The 6,285-nt window shown below is 47.6% G+C and overlaps 1 long non-coding RNA gene across 1 annotated transcript; it reads left to right on the forward strand.

Annotated features, from left to right (window-relative positions):
* The first annotated feature begins 377 nt into the window (after positions 1-377).
* LOC119087965 lies at positions 378-761 on the forward strand. The gene is made up of 2 exons (XR_005091512.1): positions 378-407; positions 562-761. It is a non-coding gene; the product is annotated as an uncharacterized LOC119087965 (long non-coding RNA).
* Positions 762-6,285: the final 5,524 nt, after the last annotated feature.

Consider the following 6,285-nt stretch of genomic DNA (forward strand, 5'->3'; position numbering starts at 1 on the left):
TATACAGCTCCCTTAGATAGCCATCATATGACTGTGTGTGACTACTGGCTGGATTGCTTGGGTTCACAGCCCAGGTCTGCTACTTGGGTAAACATTTGCATGGCTCAACTACTTAGTTTCTGCATTAGTGAAACAGCACCAAATTAATAAGCCCCCTTAAAGGAAGGGGGAAGAGTGAGAGGGTTATTTATGCATATGACTAGTGTGTAATATGCCATGTATACACTGAGTAAGCAATCCCATTCACTGCAGTTGGTTTCCCAAAACAAGATGGCAGACATGAATTCCGCATCTTCCAGAGCCCTGCAGGACATTAAATCCACAGAAAGCTATTGAGGGCTATGGTTTGGGCCTACACTTATTTCTTTTTTTGTTTTAGAACAGACCCCTGATTGGTCCAGAAACAGGTAAGAAAGTAAGCCAAGCCAATCAGAATTCTTCCCTAGTATTCTTTTCCTTTTAGTGGGAGAGAATCTTGCTCTTCTCCCTGCTCCCCGCCTTTGGGTTTGAAGTCGTGAGGATTCAAGTTCAAAGCGCCTTTGTTCATCTCTTACTCCACAGGAGAAGCTGCCTGGAGAGGATGGAGCAGATCTACAGATCTGCCCTGCAATTTGACTACAGACGACATCAAATTAACCCCTGTCTCCTTGAACTTCAGATTTTGTTACTGGCAACTAGACTTTGTACTCAAGCATCAACTCAGAAAGGCAACATCTGAGTTTCCTTTTGGTTTATATTAAATTACTTCCAGTTTTATGGCAGATGAGGTCAATACATTTATGCTGTTTTTGCTTAAAAAAAAAAAAAGATTAGCTGGGCAGAGTGGCACACACCTTTAATCTCAGCACTCAGGAGGCAAAGGCAGGCAGATTTCTGAGTTTGAGGCCAGCCTGGTCTACAGAGTGAGTTCCAGGACAGCCAGGGCTATGCAGAGAAACTTTGTCTGGAAAAACAAAAACAAAAACAAACAAACAAACAAAAAACCCAACAACAACAAAACATATATTTATTTCATGCATATGGTGTTTTGTCTGCATTTCACCATATGCATGCTGGTGCCTGAAGAGGCTAGAATAGGGTGCTGGAATACCTGGAACTGGAGTTATAAACAGGTGTGAGCTACCATACAGATTCTAGAATCCGAACCTGGGTCCTTTGCTGGAGTAGTAAGTAAGATCTCTTAGCCATGGAGCCATCTCTCCAGTCCCCTTGTTTTGCAGAAAAAGGAGGAAGAAGGAGGAGAGAGAGAGAGAGAGAGAGAGAGAGAGAGAGAGAGAGAGAGAGATATTCTGGACATTTGGAGCTAGCCATGGTAGTTCATGCCTGTAATCCCTATGCTTGGGAAGCTGAGGCAGAAGGATTGCTATAAATTCCAGGCCAGCCTGAGCTACACTGTGAGACCCTGTCTTTCCTTCACTGACTCTCCTGCAAAAAGAATAGAAATTTGGAGCATTTGGAATGTTTAATGCAAAATCTCCCAAGTCTTGAATATGGGTTGTAATTCTGATATTTCCAAACAATTGAAGGGTCCAGGCATTGGTTACATACGCTGTAATCCCAACAGTGGGGAGGCCAAAACCAGAGAACTGTGAGTAGTTCATGTAGCCTGGTGTGAAGGGCAAGATCTGTCTACAAACAAAGAAACAAACAAAACCATAACAATAGAACAACACACATACACTCACACACACTGTCTCACACAAAACCAGGAAGCTGGGCATGGTGGTACACACCTATAATCCCAGCTCCTCAGGGGGCCAGAGTGAGAGGATCATTAGTTTGCAGTTGTCTAGACTACTAGACTAGATCCCGTATCAAACAAAAACAGAGCAAAAACCAAATCTAAAACCACTGTGTGTGAGGTAACTGACTGTCCCCCTATATCAGGACTAAGGGTTTGCTGAGCTCCAGAGCTCCAGAACTTTCCTATGCAAAACAAGATGAATTGCCCCTGTGTATAGACCACACAGACTTCATAGGAGATGAACACTCTAAGACATGATCTCATTTCACCCCATCAAGGTACCTAAACACAGTTGTACCTGCTCTCTGGGTCTCCATCTCCACATTCTAAGGAGGCAGGTACCATTGCTATTCCTACTTTGGAGACCCAATAAGTCCCTATAACACACATAGAACAGAGAACCCACTCATGCCAGGGCCCAGATCAGAATGTTCTCATTTCCCCTGGTGTGACAGGCCCTGGGTCATCAGCAAGAGTCAGGCCTCTCCCAGCTGCATGCAGCCATTTACCATGGTTATAACATCGACTGGAGATGGAGGGGCTCTCTGCACAGCCAAGAGGTTAAGGATTTATTTCCCTTTCCCCCTCCTCTTTCAGCTGAAGGAAATATTACTTTCATCATTACATTCCACACAATGCATTTGGACATGGTCCAGTTTTCAGAGTGTAAAAACTGAAGGTGCAGAGTCGGGAGGTGACCTTCTTTGGGCACAGCATGTTGGTGGTACTCTAACCTCCAGCATCCTATTGGACAGCAGAGCATCGTTCTTTCACAAGGGAGTATGAAAGGGACCAACACTTCCTACCTGACTCCTGGGTCTCAGACTCCATGTGGTCCACTCATCTAATCCTCCCAAGTACAGCCCCCACCCCAGTCCCTGAGGGGAAGGATTGGAGTTCTAGGCTCTTGTCCTTTCCAGGCCACCACCCTGACCATCCGGGCGTGCCAGGAGGGTGTCTGGAACTGCCAGGCTGTCACTGCACATGCTAAGAATGAAGTGAATTAATAAGGGTCACTGATAGCATCCTCTGCACACAGCTGGCCAGGTGTCAGTGTCTCTGTGGGTGGCTTGCAGGGAGACAGGCCCACCCTGAGTCAAGAAATCTTCTGATGAGATGACGCATGTTAAGTAGTTGTAAAGTTTTAAGAGCTCATGTCACACCGGCTGTAAACATGAGGAATCATTCCCCTTGGGGAAGCTGGTAGGAGGGCACAGAAGGGGCCACCCCAAAGGGGCCCCCTCTAGACTTTCCTCCCAGCACAAGTCAGAATTCTTGGAAGGGAGCCAAAATCAGAAAGGAAAGTTTTTATTTCATGAATTCCTTTAGCTCTGACTTTATAGGCCTCCTTGAACTTGAACATCCTGGCAAGAAGTCAGCATCGCGTTGCCGTTCCCAGGGGGATCTGAGTTTGAGTCCCATGTCTGCCACTCATCTACCCAGTGAGGTAGAAAAGCCGGCCACTGAAGCTCTTCCTTCAAATTCTTTTCTTCCCAGGAAGGAGGCTAACAAGCAGGTCCCGGGACCATTGTCAAGACAGAAGATGGGTAAGTAAAATGAAGGTGGCCCTCTGTCTAGCGCTCCAGCAATTCCACGCTCGTGTGTTCAAACAAACCAGATGTGACTCTATTTCGAAGAAGGTCCTTCTTGGCTGCATAAAATACAAACATCAGAAGTGTCCTTTCTCAGAGCCCGTGTATGCCCTGAGTGTGTGGTCTTCCTTCCTCAGGCTCCCAAGGACCTGGGGTTTTGGGGAGTTGTATTGCAGTAAGTGAATATGTCACAGTTTGTCCACTATCAATTTAAAGAACATCATCTGCCTGGTTCGGTAGCTCATGTCTATACTCCCATCACTTGGGAGGCTGAAGGGGAAGAATTGTAATGAATTTGAGGCCAGCCTGGGCTACAGAGTGAGATTCTATTATCTCAAAACAAAAGCCAAATTTGGGCTGGGGATGTAGCTCTGTAGGCAGAGTGCTCTCCTAGCCTGTCTGAAGGTCTGAGTCCCATCCCCAGCCCAACACAAAGCCAGGTGTGGTGTACACCTGGATCCTAGCACTTGAAAAGAAAAGGCAGACAGTCATCCTTGGCTATAGGTCAAGGGTGAGGTTAGCCTGGGGTACACAAAACCCTCTAAAAAGAAAGAGAGAGGGGCTGGAGAGGTGGCTCAGCAGTTCAGAGCACTTGATCTTTCAGAGGACCTGGATGTGGTTTCCAGTGTTCACTGTGGTGGCTAAGACCACCCTTAACTCCAGTTCCAGGGGGTTTGACACTTTCTTCTGAGCTTCATGGGCACCAAGCACATGTGTAATGCACGCGCTCATGTGTGTGTGTGTGTGTGTGTGTGTGTTATTGTTTTGTTGAGACCAGGCCAGCCTTTCAAGTGCTGGGATTACAGATACGAGTAACCCTCTCAGTTGCTTTTCTATTACTTCGATAAAGCACTGACCATTAGCAGCTTGGGTGGGAAAGGCTGGTTTCCCTTACTGTTCACAGCCCGCCGGTCAGGGCAGGAAGTCAGGCAGGACTCCCGACTGCAGGCGGGAACTGATGCGGAGGCCATGGAGGACACTGCTTCCTAGCTTGTCCTCATGGCTGGCTTTCGTTTTTGGTTTTTAGACAGGGTTTCACTGTGCAGCCCTGACTGGCCTGGAAATCACTACAGAGACCAGGCTGACCTCAAACTCACAGAGACCCACCCGACTCTGCCTCCCTAAGTACTGACATTAAAGGTTTGCCTAGTGAGTTCCAGGTTAGTCAAGGCTACAAAGTGAGACCCTATCTCAAACAAACACAAAAACAAAGAAAAAGGGGGAAAAAGGTATTTGTGTAACGGAAATCCTTATAGATTCCTTTTCACTGGGGTGTTAGTAATAATGTGCTCTTACACCAGCATTTTAATCTTTACAAAACAGTCCAAAGCTTTGATTTTAAAAGAAATGTGGTGGGGGCTGGGGTGTAGCTTAGTGGTTAAGAGAGCTTGCTCCTCTTGTAGACTGGAGCCTGCTTCTCAGCATCTACACTGGGCAGCTCACAACCACCTGTGCCTCCAGGTTCATGGGCTCTGCCAGGCTCCGCAGGTACCCATGCAGACGGTCCTGTACAGGACAGGCATAAGACATAATGTAAAATAAAAAGTAAGTTCAAAAGAAAATAATTTCAGTAGGTACACATGTGTGTGTTTATTTACACACACACACACACACACACACACACACACACACACACACACACACACACACAAACTGGAAATATACATAAGAGTGGAAACTGGCCAGGCGGTGACACGCCTTTAATCCCAGCACTCAGGAGACAGAGGCAGGCGGATCTCTGTGAGTTCCAGGCCAACCTGGTCTACAGAGAAAGACTGGAGTTGGAGTAGGAACTGGGTAGAGAAAAACTTGGTAGGAACTATTTTCCAGTTAGTGTATGTGTATATTGTATGTCGCTTTTGACTCATGTGACTGTATTATGTATAGAACACTGTATTATCAAAAAATAAAGCAGCTTTAAAATGAAGGGGGATGTTTCATCCCCAGGTGTGACTCCGGGCTGGTGCCATCTGTGAGGGGGTGGCACTCTCGGGCAGCCACATCACATGAGCATCTGCTGACTGGCTCCTGGCTCCACCCACTTTAGCTAATAAACGGAAAGCAAGTCTGGGCTGGGGGAGAAGGCCAAGAGTAGCTGGTGGCCTGGTTCTGGAGGGAGCGGGAGCGAGGATGCGCTTTTCCCCCTAAGTCTTTCTCAGTGGTGGAAACTCCTTTTAGCCTGTCACCGCACAGTGGGAAAGACCTCACCTGCAGGCCTTCTCCAAGGAGTTAAGATGGACCTCAATTACACTTTAGGGCAAGTGTCTGGTAGTCTTCCACATGCCAGGCAAATGTCCTGCTGATGAACTGCACTCCTAGCCCCAGACAGAAGACTCAGAGACCGTCTCAGAAACATACTTTGAGAGAGATCAAGAAGACCAGATAAGGACCCTGGCCAGATGAATAGAAGGTGGCGGGGACATGGAAGACAGTTCATTTCTTCCAATTTGTTCTGGGGCAGACCTGGATGAGAGCTCCACGAAACCCAAAGCAGGCAATAGATACGGTGGTGTCTGAGGCTCAGGCTTTGGAGGCAGGCCTGAATTTACGTCTCAGCTTCTCCTCCACTGTGAGCTCTGGGCCGAGTGTGTAGCCTCTGGGAGTGTGTTTTCCCCTTTGTAAAAAAGGTCGGCTGGTGAACCCCGTGTGGAATGACTAATGGGAGTCTGAGAGTAGACATGTGAATAATCCGAGGTGACACCGTGAGTGATGGACTTTACATGGTCAGCCCGAGGAGCCTTTCTCTGTAAAGTGTTCAGGGGCCACCTCAAGGCCACACATGTGGTTCAGGGGAGAAAGGTGACAGAGAGGAGCAGCCACATGGAACAATACCAAGAATGAGAGAGCGCAGGGCGGTGGGGCTGACTCATTAGTGACTCATTTCCTTGCCCAGGGAAGCTCGGAGCCAGAGCTGCTTCTCACATGCCTCACACACACCTTAGGTTCCCT

The sequence above is a fragment of the Peromyscus leucopus genome, chromosome 5 (genome assembly GCF_004664715.2).
Source record: "Peromyscus leucopus breed LL Stock chromosome 5, UCI_PerLeu_2.1, whole genome shotgun sequence".
Lineage (NCBI taxonomy): Eukaryota > Metazoa > Chordata > Mammalia > Rodentia > Cricetidae > Peromyscus > Peromyscus leucopus.